Raw genomic sequence first — 15,355 nt, 5'->3', positions numbered from 1 at the left:
TTGTTCACTATGGAATATAATAATTTCTCTGTCTCATAATAAATTTGATTGTCCAGTTATTATGTTTCCCCATTTTTCTTACAGATATGATCATATTTTACTTGAATATGCATCAATTATCAAATTATCAATTCCCATTATATAGTTGCCTTTGATTTAGTTTCAGATAATTTTATCCTAGTCAGTACAATTTGTTAAAAATATTCTCAGCTTTGATACAAATCTTAAGGTTAATATATCTCATTTCCATTTGAAGAAAGGATCTATTTGAGCAATATTTAGCAGAGAAATTTTGGTCTGTAATTTAAAAAATCAATAAAATTATCTGAATACTGACTTAAATTTTTAAGATGAAGAAAGAGGAAATAGGAAGCACAAAAGAACATTCTCATTTATGAGTTCATTTTCATTAATGTAAATATGTTATGAAACTATGACTTGTATATATCTATGCTTAGTTATATGCAGTGATAATGTTAGATCTGGTAGCAAAATGTCAAATTGACGAAGAATGTTCAACTCCTGTGACTACTGGTAGCATCTTTTGCTTTTTGGTTTTAATTCTGCTGCAGTTGTCATCTCTTTGTTACAATTTAGAGGTAGTTTAATTATTTATCATTATGTAATAAATATTTAAAAGACTTTTTTTTCTTTTTGAGAATGAAATTTCTGATCTATTATAGAATTTAAGAATCTGTTTAGAATTCTTGTTACATTTTTATTGAAGGAGAATTTTAGAAATACTTCATAGATTGCTAAATTATATGCATCTATACATAGAAATGACCACATAAGTAAAACATACTGTGGTGAACATACCTCAGACTTTTAAAAGTTAGAGCTCTGGTTTCTCAAAATACCTATCTATTCAGAGTGGTCAGGGTTTATCCTTAGAAAAAAAACCGTCAGTATTCTTCAGATTATTGAGGGTGTAGGATTTTCCAAGAGTGCAACACTATACTCTCCATTATGAAGTTTCCAGTTGCTGACATCCATTCTACATGCAGAAAACATGGCGCCTGGCTGTATTATTACATCTCAATGATTGAAAAATACTGAATATGAAAAAAATGTATAGCTCATGAAAATTAATTAAATACAGTTTTAGTTTTTATTAAAATTGCTTTCCAGAATATCTAATCTGTTCCAGGCTATTGAAACAAACCAGAGGAAAGGCAGTGAAAAAAACAAAACAATAAGAAAAACACCCTGAAAATAAGTCATTGTTGTCATGAACTAATAGAGAACTTTTGACTCTTTTATTTCCTTTTTCTAAAAAATTAGTAGAGTATATTATGATTACTCCCAGTAATGTATTATGCACTTGCTAAAATTCACATAAAACTATGTGTAGCATTCTGAACTAATAGTACTTAAAATATTTCTAATTATTTTCCATTTAGTGTTCATATGAATGTTGATATTGTGATTTCAATGTTGAATATAATATTGTGGATCAAGAAGATATGGTAAATCAAAAATCTCATATAATCTAAAAATAGTTACATATTTCCTAACTTCAATATAAATAAATTTTAAAAAATCAATGAAATCCCAGGGATAGGCTTACTTATTTCTGCATTTCAAGGCAAATGAAACAGTTTACATCTTGTTATCATGGAAACTTGTCAAAAAGGTAAGTTTTTCCTACAACTAAAATAAGAACCAGCAGTATTTAAAGGAATACCTTCTTTTATTTTCAATATAAAATTAAACTGGAGTACCTGTTATTGATCCATGTTGGCTGCTCCATTTGCAGTTCAGGGAAATTGAATAATGTAACATGATTATGTGTATGGATTAAGTGTCTTCTTATTCCTCATGGACTCTATAATCTGATATTCAAACACTATAACATGTTGCCTTTGCTTTTCTACAATTCTCTGTAGGGTCACTCTTGTTTACACCCCATAGAAGTAATTTTGATTAATGCTTCACTGGAAAGTAGAACAAGTGTATTTAGACATATATAGTTACCTTGATGATGACGGTTTAGATTCAGTAACATTTAATAGAAGACAGTCTTTGAAACACACAAAGATATGAGATAAACTTGCAAATTGAATATTGAGATATGAGATAGATTTATTTTAGTATTTATTTTTTAGTTGTATTTGGAGATGATATTTTTATTTTATGTTTTTATTTTTATGTGGTCCTGAGGATAGAACTCAGGGCCTTGCATGTGTTAGGTGAGCTCTCTACCTCTGAACCACAACCTCAAACCTATTGGATAGATTTAAATTTTCTATAGTCATTTTTAATTTCTGCATCCTTTCTGAGCTCTACTTATGTTCATAGAAAACATTACTAGTTAAATTCTTGTTTTTACCATATTCTCAGATTTATACTAACAATTCATAATTTCACCCTAAACATGAATGCAAGACCCTTTCCCATTCAAAGCTTCCTACTGCTGATGTAATGAATTACTATAAATTCTGTGACTTAGATACATTTTATTTACCATATTACAGTGAGTAAATGTAGAAGTGAATATGACTGGGCTAACCAAAGGTGTCAATATGAGTTCCTTTTTCCTCCATAGAAGGAGCAGAACAATATCAAACAAGTGTAGCAGAATTTAACTGGTCATTTTGAATGAGTTACACAAAAGTGCTCAGGGGCTTGTTCATATTCTGAAGTTTTATATTTGAAAGCTTGCTATGGTTGCTTTATTGCAGATCAACAAGAATGATATGTAACAAAATGGCCCAAGCCAAGTGGCAGGAAGAAAAGACTTGAACATGAGTATGTACATTGATTTTGAAAGGCATAGTGGGTCTATTGGGATGACAGGTGGGATGGGGGTGGGCAGCAGGTTACACAGGTCACAGCCAAAGCTATGGGGCAGAAATGAAGTGCATAGGTCCTGGGGCTCCCCATGGCCCAGGAGCAGCAGCTTATAGGCCCTCTCTTCCAGCTTCTGGCAGGTTCAGTTTAGTGGCACTCGGAGGTAGGAGGTGGGCACATAGCCTTCACCTCCCTGTTTCTGCCAGACCCATGTCCAGCCATCGCCTTTGTCCTCTTCCATCAGACTGAGGTCCTCATCCTGGTCACAGAGATGCTGCCCTCGCTGGACCCTGTTGTGGGGTGGGCCCAGTTCTCTGCATTAGAAAAACTTGAACAAACTAGCCAGACACACCAAAGCAACTGATGTGCCCCCACCCCTCCACACCCATGTGTTCTCACCTTCAAAGTGGTAAATGGACAAACACTGGCCTATGGGTGATGCAGGCTCCTCAAAATCCTCATTACAGGGCTGGGGATGTGGCTCAAGCGGTAGCGCGCTCGCCTGGCATGCGTGCGGCCCAGGTTCGATCCTCAGCACCACATAACAACAAAGATGTTGTGTCCGCCGAGAACTAAAAAATAAATATTAAAAATTCTCTCTCTCTCTCTCACTCTCTCTCCTCTCTCACTCTCTCTTTAAAAAAAAAATCCTCATTACATGCTGTGTAGATAGGGGTTTCCTGGCCCTCTTCTAAGGTGTGCTCTTCAGAGCTATGTGGGGCAAGAAGGCAGATGGAGGCAGGTCCTCTGTGTCTCTCTTTCCATATGTGCTCTGGCCTCCAGGCTCACCTCTCCTTGTTGACCTGTGAACCATTTCTGCTACTGTCCCTGGGGACACTGGATGGAGGGTTCTGATAACAAGTGTGCTGGCACAGGTTGTCCCCTAGGTTTCTTAGGACCTGGCTCTCAGCCTCTGCCAGCTAAGCCTTGGAGAATGAGAGCACATCATCTCCAGGCCAGGATTCAAAGGTTGGCCCACCCTGCACCTGGATTCTTCCTGAGATCATCCATGCACACCCAAGATGTTGATGAGAAACAACTGGATCCCTGTACCCCACCTAGAAGTAACTTAGCCAGTCTGGTGATGACTCTACCCCTCTGCAGGGCCTTCCCCTTACAATGTACTTCTGTACTTCCAATTTCAGCCGTTTGATGTTGCTTAGTGTTTCTGTGATCTGGGGATCCAAGCTGGCAGGGTCACCCATCTGGAGTGTCTTCTCATACACGCACTTCATTTTCTTCAGAGATTCCCTGGGGCAAGACGGGGAAGAAAAGAATAGTGGGTAAAGGGGCTCCCAGCAATGAGCAAGGACACAAACTGATTACAACTCAAATGTGGGGGCCAAACATTATGGCCTGCAATTGTGGTGTCAGCTACTGGGGAGGCTGAAGTATTAGGATTGCTTGAGCCCAAGAGTTAGAGGCCAGCCTGGGCAATGTGGCCAAACCCACAAAAAAAGAGCCCCAATTCTAGTAGGGCTAACTGCCTGGGTTGGCATCTTGGGTTGGCATTTCCTGGTGGTGTGAGCTTAGGCTATAGAGCACTATCTGCAGACCTTAACCTTGAAAATGGGAATAAATGCATGTGTGTGCCATGTGGGCTGTTGTGAGGACTGGTACAGTACTTGTACACAGCAAGTCCTAACAATTATATATATATATATATATATATATATATATATATATATATATATATATATATTGCTCTAGGGGGCTAAGAAGTAGCTCAATATCAGAGCACTCCACTGGCAAGTGCAAGGCACTAGGTTTCATTGCCAGTACTTGAAATGGACAGGAAAGAAAGAAAACTTAGTAAGAGAGTCAGAATCCTATCTGTGCTTATCATCTCTTAGAAAAAACTAAGATATCCAGGAAGTCCATGAGAAGTGAGTAGAATAGAGCCTGGAGTACAGTGGATGTCTGTGATTCTAGCTGTGATTCCTGTCATTAGTCTTCCATTCCCATCTCATCTGTACATCTGGGTAGTGGGAGCTGTAGAGCACTAGTGGAATATGAAAGACCTCAGCTCAGCTTCCATTCAGTTTTTACCTGACCCATGTCACAGATGAAGAAACTGAGACACTAAATATTATATCAATCTTCCCATTACCTCCAGGAGCTGGAATTCATGAGCAGGCTGCCTTGACTCTAGGCATATACCCTGTACCTGCTGCTCCATCATAGAAACCCAGAAACCACCCAGTGGAGGATGCAACTTCACCCCTGTCTGTCCAAGAGGTAACTCGCAGACAGCAAACTAGAACTTGACCACATCCTGGCAAGTGGTGAATATCATTTCTATTTTGTGCAGGACTGGGAAGAGGAATTTGCTGCTTGGGAAAAAGTGAGTAAAGATTTTCTTTTTAATCTGGCAGATTTTTAATTTTAATATTTAAATGTTTGGATTATTAAATAGTTAGCCATATGCTTTTATTTCCTTTTAGCTCTCTAATGTGATGGAGTAGACTGTAAGGCTTCTTGATATTGAACCATGTTTGCATTGTTGGGATAATGCCCAATTGATTATGTATGTTTTTCTTTAAAAAATAACCTTTTTCCTATTCTAGTGAAGGAGACATAACACAAAATTTCCTCTTGTGATTACTATGAAACATACAGTTCTGTGGCATTAGATACCTGCACCCAACTAACACCACCATGCCATGTATTGTTTTGTAGTACATCATTAAATTTTCTTGCCAGGATTTTGTATCTAAAACCAGAATTGAGACAAAATGAGCCCGTAATTTCATTGACTTGAATTCTTGCTCACTGATTTGGGAACCCAGGTTTCCCAGCCTTCTAAATAAGCTGGCAGCTTTCACTCTGTTTGCTAGAAATCCTTGCATGAGAGCGAAAGCAACAGTTTCCTCCAGGCGCATAAAGAATCACCTATAAAACCCCCCTGCTGGTGTCTCTGTGACATTTTTGGGTGTATTTGAGTGTAAATATTTTATGGTTACTTTTTGTCTGTGCTAGGCAAGCACTCTACTACTGAACATACCATTCTTTTAAATATAACCCAATGGCACTCTTCAGTCCCCTGCCTGGCCCCTCTGCCAGGCCCTATCTCTGATTCACCTCCTTCTGCAGCTCCTGGTTGTGTTCTTCTAACTGATCCTGGAGATGCTTTCTCTGCTGCTCTGGGGGCAAGTGGCTAAAATCCTCTGAAGCCACAGTCTGCAAAGGAAAGTGAGGGTTGAGTCTGGGATTCTGAAGCTGAAGCTTCCAGGCGCTGCACACTCCTGAGGATTGAAGTACACCTTCCTCCCCTTCCAAATATCTTGGGAGCAAGGTCATGGACAGAGTGAAGAAGAAGTGGACCCCAGCTGGCTGCAGGAAGCAAGCCTAGGGTCCACCACCTTGCTGATGGGAGGGCCAGTGCCACCCCTCCTCTCACAGTCCTCAATTATCCCATGGCCTCCTGGAAGGATCTGGAAGGATGATAGCCAAAGATTGACTGACTTATTGATCTCACTCAATAAGACCAAGGGGTCATAGACATAGCTGGTAAGGGAACCCATTATGCAAGGCTAAGGACATGACACCCTCTAGGAGGAAGAAGGTTGGGGGGGGGGCGTGACTACCAGTTGGGTCCACGAGGGGGCAGGCAAGGAGGAGGTGAGGGCAGAAAATGAAGATGGACAGAAGGATGACCATAAGTATGGATGCAGAGAAGCAAAAGTAAAAAAGAAATAAAAAATAGTAACAAAAATCCCAATTCAAGATACATAATCACACAGAAAATATGTGTAAGGGCAACACAAAATCTGAGAGGTAACAGGGAGGTCATTAGACTCAGAGAAAGAGGTCACACCTCTCCCTACCCCATCTCCTATATCCCTTGACTATTAGGTCTAGGGGCTGGGACAGGGATGTTATAGTCCACTGGGCTTTCTGGACTCAGTTTAGTAGGAGGTACAGGAGGCATTTGCATAAAGAAAGGCTTACACACAGGCCAAAGTGTGTAGAGGGCCATGGAAAGCAGGAAAGGTCAGGGGTTACAGCTTAGGAGGAGAGGGCTGAAGACCAGCATGGCTTGTGTCAGTGGGAGGGATCTAAGGCATACTAGGGAGTCAGAAGCTGTCCAAGATATAAACTTGTGGTGTTAGGGTTTACGTTTGATGCTGAAAACACACAAACAAAAAAAAATACAAAAACTATAGGGCATAAAGATCCATCAGCTGGATAGAGATCTGGGGTTAGGGGCACTTCTAAAACACAAACTGTCAGTCCATCACAAATTCTACCAGCATATCTTCTCCCAGCATCCAGAGCATCAGCAGACAGATGCCACAGGACAACATCCTGCCCTCCTCGGCCTAAGGGGACTCCCAGGCCAATGTGATGCTGACTTGCCTTCCTTCCCTCCAGCCCAGGCATGTAGCAAAGAGGAAAAGTATTGCGCAGGACTCAGCATTCCTGTGGCTGGGCTCAACTCATTAGGGCCTCAGCTGTCCCCACTCACTGTCTTCTCACACAACATTCTGGGTCCCCACCTTGCTCTTTTTCCCAAAAGGCCAGCACTTGGCACAACTATGGCCAGGGCCCTGGAACTTAGGCTGTCCCTCTGAGCGGGTGTCCAGGCCATTTTCTGAGTGTGCACAGATCACAGGCTCGCTGAAGTTCTCAAATTCCACATAACCAGGGCAGGCATTACCTGACTTGTGCAGCTCTATGAGAATCTGGGTGTCCTGGGGGAAGAAACAGTGGATGGGCAGTCAGGGGCAAGGCCCAGTACCTAGTTTGGGAGATCCCCACAGTGCCCACTCATTGGCCTACTCAGGCACCCACATTCTTGGCATCCACAGCTTAAGCAGCCACCTTCATGCCCTCAAAGCACTTGGTAATGATGAGTAACACCTGCAGTTCCGTCTCTGACAGCAGCCAGTACCCTGACTTACTGATCTCACTGAAGGTGGCTCTACGCTCATCCTTGTCCTGCAGTTTCTATGGGAACAGGGAAAAGTCATGAAACATATGGGTGGAGACAGAACAGGTATGAAGCATTCTGTAAATATGATGGTGCCCTAACTGTCAGCACTAGCTCCTGCCCAATGTGGTGGGGAAGACACACTCCTGTAGGCGGAGCTGCAACACAGGGCTGGAGGTTGAAAATGGGTTATATAAGAACTGTAAATTGCTTCAGGTCAATTTGGTATCACCTGTGTTTTGACACAAAGTTATGGAGTATATCTTGTTTTCAATGTTTATTTAGTATAAGTGATTTTGGATCTGTATGTACTTTTATGGTAAATTATTATATTGAAATTATTATTTGAAATAATATTTTTTTATTGAAATAAAAATTTACAGAGAATAGGTAACTATCCCCAAGGAGTTTATTGGTTAAAATATCAACTAGTTGGCTATTTTATCTGCACATATTTAGTGGAAGTTTTAGTTGTTTCATACTGATTGGACTGAAGTAACTTTGTATATATATTTGAGATAAATACGAACTCTGATAAATTTTAAGTTATTCACTTCATAAATTATATTTTTGGAAAAAACCTCATGGCACTTTTAGTTGAGGAAAGTAAATGTCTTATCTGGAACTTGGCCCCAAACAAAGAAGGCACCTTGAGTTATTCATTCTCAGCAAGTAACATTTCTTCCCATACCTTTATTCATCCACTATATAGCTATTGTAAATCAGTGAAACTATTTTGCAGTAAATTCAGAAGATATGTATATACTCTTCTAACCAGTTCTTTATCTCAATTTCTTTAGAATAACTAGCAGCACCTATGTTCCCAATGGAACCTGGAATAAATTGACAATAATTTTAAGGAAATAGGTCCTCCATATGATTAGATTGGTTTTATATCCATCAATCAATCATTCAATAAATGTTTTGAACAGTAACCAGCATTGTGTTCCACAGATACATGGAAAGCAAACAGAGAAACATTGTTTTTTTTTTTTTAATTCTTGTCTTTCTTTATAAAATTTGCATTGTTGTTAGGATAAATAAACCAAGTTAATGATTGCTTAGCATAGTTATATTCTTCAGCTATTATTTACACTATACTTAGTATCCCAAAATAATGATAGTTAATCTCATTAAATAATGGCTAATTAACAGGATTTTAAATTGGTGCATTTCTGGGAAGTCCCTTGGAATATAAAACAATAAACAGAGGTACAATATTCCCATTTGACAAGACACAATTATTTTCCTTAATTAAATTAATATTTTCAGAATTATTGTGGGGATAAATTTGTTAAACTGGTGCTTAGAGGAATTTCAGGTTTATTGTAGTGCTTCTAAAATCAATTCTTTTATATTATTGAGGGCATAGAAGCAAGTGCAAGTTTAGAATTATATTTTTGTCAGGGTAAACAATTTTTGAAAAGCTATACTTTGTTTCTTTCTTCTGACTTATAAAATAAGAGTCAAGAATTATCTTCCCAAATGAGTATAAAATATCAAATATCAATATTTACCTCAAACTCGTTAATTTGGGCAAATAATAATTTGAAAAATTAAAGAAACTTGTTTAATGTAATGAACTCAGGGGTGTACTTCTACTGAACTACAACTCAGCCCTTTTTGTTTTGTGAGACAGGGCCTCACTAAATTGTCCAAGTTGGCCTGGAGCATGCAATCTTCTTACCTGAGACTCTGGAGTCACTGAGATTACAGGCCAGCATGATGATACTATATGGAGCTTACATGGAGCTTATGGAAAGGTAAGAATAATGCATATGTGTGTATCTTATACATAAATATATGCTTAGTCTGAAATATATCTGTCTGCATAAACTGTGTGTGTGTGTGTGTGTGTGTGTGTGTGTGTGTGTGTGTGTGTGTGTATAATTATGGTGGTGCTAGGTGCTCTGAAGTCAGTGAAGGGCTATAATGCAGTGGGCAGGAATGGCCTCTCTGATAAGGTAACAAATGAACAAAGCATAAAAGTGAGAAAAGGGACCATTTGAATAGATGTGCAAAGACAATAAAAGCAGCAGAAACTCCCTCAAAAAATCAGACACCGTGACTTATCAACTTGGAGTTACAGGACTGAAATCTACATTAAACCCAGGGAGAAAAAAAATCCCAAGTTAAGAATATTATATATAAGATTGACCAAATTATGGGCATGCACAGATGTGGCATAATTAATTCTATGATTATGTATATTTACAATATACCAATTTTAAAAAGTTATAATCTAAGTTGAGTGTGGTGGCGAATGTCTGTAATCCCAATGACTCAGAGTGAGGCAGGAAGATCTGGAGACCAAAGTCTGCTTCAGCAGCTTAGTAAGGGCCTAACCGACCTAGTGAGAACCTGACTCCATATAAAAAATAAAAATTCTGGAAATGTAGCTCAGGGTTAGAGTGTCCCTGGGTTCAATCCCCAGTACCAAAAACCAAAAATAAAATAACAATAATTAAAATATAAACAAAAAAGAGAACATCTAAAAGAAACCCAAAAGAACATTATTCATCAAAGACCAATAATCATATTAACAGAAGATTTAACAACTGCTGCAGACACAAACAGATAAAAAAAGATTTCCAAAGGCCTGAACAACAACTTCAACAACAACCTGTCATCCTAGAGATTTATGACTAGTTAAACTATAAATAGAGTAGGGGCAGGAAAGGACAGCATTCTCCCTGAAAAAAAAAAAACTATTAAGCAGTTATTAAACAATTAAGCCACATATTTTGGTGCACATCCGTAATCCAAGTAGCTCTGGAGGCTGATAGCAGAGGATCACAAGTTCAAGGACAGTCTCAGCAACTTAGTGAGGCTTTAAGGAATTCAGGGAGACGCTGTCTGTAAGTAAAATATAAAAAAGGGCTTGGGATGTGGCAACCCTGGATTCAGTCCCCAGTACAAAAAATAATACATCTGAATAAAGCAAAATGACCCTAGAGAAAAGGTATCATTTGAAGGAGTGGATGGAGCCTGGCTGGTCTGCAGGTAGGTCCTGGCCCTCAAAGATCCAGTGGGCATAGGCCAACTTGGAGGAGAGGCAACAGGGAAGTACCAACTCTGTGCCCACTACCATTGTGATGTTTTTCAACATTTGTCTGACTGTAGCAACAGAGAGGGAAGGTAGCAGAGTCAGGGCAAGAGATAAAGGGCCAGGGAGGTGTTTTGTGGAAAATCCACCCGAGGACCACAGCCCATCTGGAGGGGAGGGGGCCACAAAAAAGCTCACCTTTTTTAGTGCCATGAAGGTCACAAAAGCCTTTGATGTCTGGGATCCCCATGTTCTGAACAAGCAGAGATCTGGCAGAGGAAAGGGGTATCAGAAGCTTGATTCCAACAACCCTATCCACCCACCTTCCTGGTCCCAGCCCTTGCAGAACCCGGCTCACCCAGAGTGGGTGGCCACAGACAGTGACTAGTGTTGATGCTCCAGGCACAGTAGGAGTCCCGCACAAGGACACAGTCTGCACAGATGTGGTACTTCACAGAGTCTGCCAGGGGCAGCTGGACCAGCTGAGGCAGGTTCCAGCAAAGAGCAGCTTCTGTGGGAGAAGAGGAGTGAGAGGGTTTGTAGGGCCACATGCATCCCAGGGCTGCTCAGACTCCAAGGAGCACAAGCAGGAGAGGTGCCCACATGAGGAAGAGGCAGAAGACAGCACTGCAAAGGAAGGTACAAGGTCTCAAGAAAACAGGGAGGCTATGCACACAGAAGGCATGAAACATTTTCCTCCAGTGCCCTTGGCTCTCACAATAGCACCAGCATAGGATAAGATGTTCTCCGTTTGAATGGTGACTACCAAATAATATGGGGTTACACAACCCTATATTCTTTCTGCCATTACTCCATGTGCTTGGAAAAAAAAAATTAAGTGATAATAGCTGCAAAAGGCAAACAAATCATCATCCAGAGAATGCTGCAAATGTGTATGAGGGTTAAGGAAAAAGACAACACTTCAGGGGACATGGTCGGAATCAGAGGGTCAGGCCCAGAGCACCACTGGGGACTAGGCAGAAACCAACCCTGGGAGGGCACCATAAACATGTCAAAGCTGGGGAGGTCTGGTGAGCATGGAGAGTATCTGAGAGGAGGCTGTAAGTAGAGTCCTGGCCCCACATAAAGGTGTCTAAAGAAAACATGAGTTTGAGTTTTCTCCAGGAGTAAATCTGGGAATGCAGCCCTGCAGGGACCAGGGTATACATAATGCTCCTGTGGAGTGCCAAACCTGTCAGCACACACCCTGACTTCCCAGGCTTGCCCTGAGCTGACTTAGGTGTGCTGAACTGGCCAACTATGCCAGCCTGATTTGGGGATAGTAGAGTGGGTGCAATGGCAGTGCATGAAGTCTAATTAGCTACCTTGCTTGGTGACAGCACAAGGCTTTCCACAGTTTCCTTATCAAACACTTGCAGTTCCTCCATCAGGTGGACCCAAGGCCTCAGGATCACAGCCTTGAGCAGCCAGCCATCTCCTGGAGAAGTCTGGAGAAGGGGTGTCAATGACAGGGAGTGAGGCTCTTGGGTATATCTCCCAGCCCCAGATACACCCAAGAGCTTACCTACCTGTGCCAGTGAACAGCACTGTATAGGTGGCTTCGTCAAATCCTGTAAACTGGTCGGCCACCAGGTGGGTGAAGTTGGTGTTCTTCATGAGAAGGGGCTGGCTCCATGAAGGCTCCACCTGCTGGTCCATCAGTGGGTGCTTCTTGATAAAGATGAGGGTTCTGTCAGCCAGCTCCAGAGAACTGGTGTGACCATGGTGATGGTGCCATTTTTTGATGCACTGGTGGGGGTAAGGGTATGGGCAGGGAAACTATCAGCAGGTGGGAGGCCACTGGAACTGATAGGCAACACTTCCTGCCCAGAGGACTCACTGAGCCAGGCTGGGGGCTGAGTACTGGGTCAGTATAGTGACCCCACTTCTGCACTTTCTCAAAGTACTCCTTGTAGGGACCTTGGAACACCCACTGGATCTCTTCCAACTGGTACCCACAGACTGCAGAAAGGTCCACATTACCCCTGTTGCAATGAGAGAGGGATCTCAAGGGTCAGGTCCAGTGCCCACCTTAACATCTCACCCCAGCTCCAGAGATTGCAGGAAGGCAGGTATCAGCACAAAATGTTCATGGGCAGAAGAATATACCAGCAGCCAGATCTAAAGTGCCACCAGGCAGGGCCTTGCCTTCTTTCCCCAGGGGCCTTTAAAAGGGGCAAGTACTCAGTGTTACAGACACTGACCACCTGGATGTCCCTATAAGACAGCATGGTTCAGGCCCTCCCACCCACATACTGCTCTTGACCTGAACACCTGCTTATCCCTACCCCAGAATTGCTGGCCAAATCACAATCACATATGAAATACACCAAATAAGGTGGTCTTGTGCCAGGAGGCACCCTGCAGGGTGTGCACAGCCTGTGGAATGTGGGCCACATTCAGGAATGTGGTCCACTTCTGCAGTGTGCATGCACCCACTTTGTCACCCTTGCAGTTATCAAGCGGATGCAGTGGGTCAGCCACTACCCAGCCCACAGGGTTCCCAGGGCTCATGCTGGGGGCTCAATAACTTGCAGACATGGGTAACTCAGGCCACCAGCTGCTTGGGTAACTCATGCTGGGGGCTCAATAACTTGCAGACATGGGTAACTCAGGCCACCGCCCTCTCACTGAAGAAATACACCTTGTCGCCATCCCCTATGATGCTCCCCACACTCTCAGGGACATAGGCAGAGGCAATGAAGTGGGGCCCTGTGGCAAGGCAAGGAGGTTCAGTCATGAGGTGACTGGGGAAGCCTGCCCTGGGCTTCCCCAGTCCTTCTCCCTGCTCACTGTTGAGCCATAAGGCCTCGTACTCTGCCTTCATGGGGTGATAGTGCCCCATGTTCCGGAGGATGACAGGCTGGGTGCCCAGGAAGTCATTGAGGGTGGCTGAGTACAACTCACCATCTGTGGGAAATGCAAGGACAGTCAGGCCATAAACAATGTGTAGACACCCCAGAGTGTGTCAAGTTCCAAGGGACTCACCCAAAACAGGCACAGCCACTCACCTAAAAGAAGGCCAGTATGGCCCTTAGCTGGGTCATAAGGACACTTCCCCTTCCCATCATCAAAATCTTCATGCTCCAAAGTGAAGGTGAGCATGTTCTAGGGGCAGAGGGAGCCAGTGAGGCAGATGAGCATGAGGGCAGGACCCCATACTGGAGGCAAGGGTGGCAGGCAGCCAGGGTGGGGCAGCACTCACAATGTAGGTGCACTTGGGCTGAAAGGCGTAGGTACCACAGACATACAGGTGGGAGGTGTTGTAAGGCTGCAGGAAGCAGATGAAGTTGAAGCACTGCATCTTGGGGATAAAGTGGTCAGTCAGTGAGACCCCTAGGTGAGAGCCAGTAGTGCCAAGACTAAAGAAAGTTCTGCCCTCACATGACAGTACTCCAGAGAACAGTGCCCTGTGTGGCCCAGGAGGCCGGCAGTGCCTGAGCATCCACCTGGTTGCTCTTCCCTTTCTCAGTACACTCGATCTTCTTCTCAGCTGGTGCCTCCCAGAAGATCTATTGGACAAGGAATGGTAATGTCATATGTACATGCAGAGAAGGAAGATACCCTGTGGGAAATCTTGATCCTCTCCTCGGGAAGCTTCTTTAAGTAGAGGACAGAACCCCCAGCCACCAGCAAGGAGCCCTGGCACTTGTCTTCCAAGTCACTCAGGAGGCTGAGGCAGAAGTTTTGCAAATTCAAGGCCAGCCCTGGCAATGTAGTAAGAACTTATATGTAAATAAAGTTTGAAAAGTATGTAAATAAAGGGTCCCTGTGTTTAAGCTCAAGTACATGGGTATGTTTGGGGGGAGTCCCATACTACCTCATCATGGCATACCCCAGTAAGTGCCATAGAAGGGAAGAGAGAGCTTGCTAATCCTGATGGGGGTTGGGAAGGCCTGGGGGCACACTGTTTGATGAGATACCATGTGGTTTCATTGGGTCAAATGGTGGTTGCATTCCAAGCTTTCTGAGGAATCTCCATACTGCTTTCCAGAGTGGCTGTACCCATCCAAATTGATTTATTCTAAGCAAGTGTCTTCCCATGTCTTTTAAGTTTAGAGGCATGGGGTTCTGTTTCCAAGGATGTCATGCCATTGTTTAAAATTATTGTTGAAACTCCAAATATGTGTAGCTTTTCATCCACCCTTCCCCCACACAAGTAAATGAATATCACAGTATCTCACTGGATCTTCAGTGCCCATACGTGTTTGCAGCTGATGGCAGGGTTGAAGTTTTTTGGCGGAGATAAGATAGCACAGGCTCAGAATGTTTCTCTCCTCCTCATTTCCGATCCTTTTATCATTGGAGATGGAGCCCAGCAGCCTGCTTGAATCCTTAGGTAGTGTGACCCTAGAATATTGGTGGCATTATTTCTACTCTCCATTAGGCACCAATAGCAAAACAGCAAATTGGGAGCACACTTATAGCATCTGCAGTAAGTCTGAAGTGTGTGTGCATTTGTTGGGCTGCAGTGATCAGATGAATCCTCTTTGTTAATATGTGACTTGCAACTTGAAGCCTCCCCAATCTCTGGATTATAAAGCAGGTTGTTCTGTGGGCAGCCTTTCAGCCAGAGAACACGT

General features: G+C 42.6%; 2 pseudogenes; both read right to left on the bottom strand.

Annotated features, from left to right (window-relative positions):
* Positions 1-2,935: 2,935 nt before the first annotated feature.
* Positions 2,936-9,450, bottom strand: LOC113178236 (cdc42-interacting protein 4-like; annotated as a pseudogene).
* Positions 9,451-10,691: 1,241 nt separating this feature from the next.
* Positions 10,692-14,974, bottom strand: LOC144256005 (semaphorin-4C-like; annotated as a pseudogene).
* Positions 14,975-15,355: the final 381 nt, after the last annotated feature.

This window comes from Urocitellus parryii, chromosome 7 (genome assembly GCF_045843805.1).
Source record: "Urocitellus parryii isolate mUroPar1 chromosome 7, mUroPar1.hap1, whole genome shotgun sequence".
In the NCBI taxonomy this organism is placed as follows: Eukaryota; Metazoa; Chordata; class Mammalia; order Rodentia; family Sciuridae; genus Urocitellus; species Urocitellus parryii.
The sequence above is the reverse complement of the archived record's forward strand: the minus strand, read 5'-3'. Positions and strand labels throughout refer to the sequence as shown.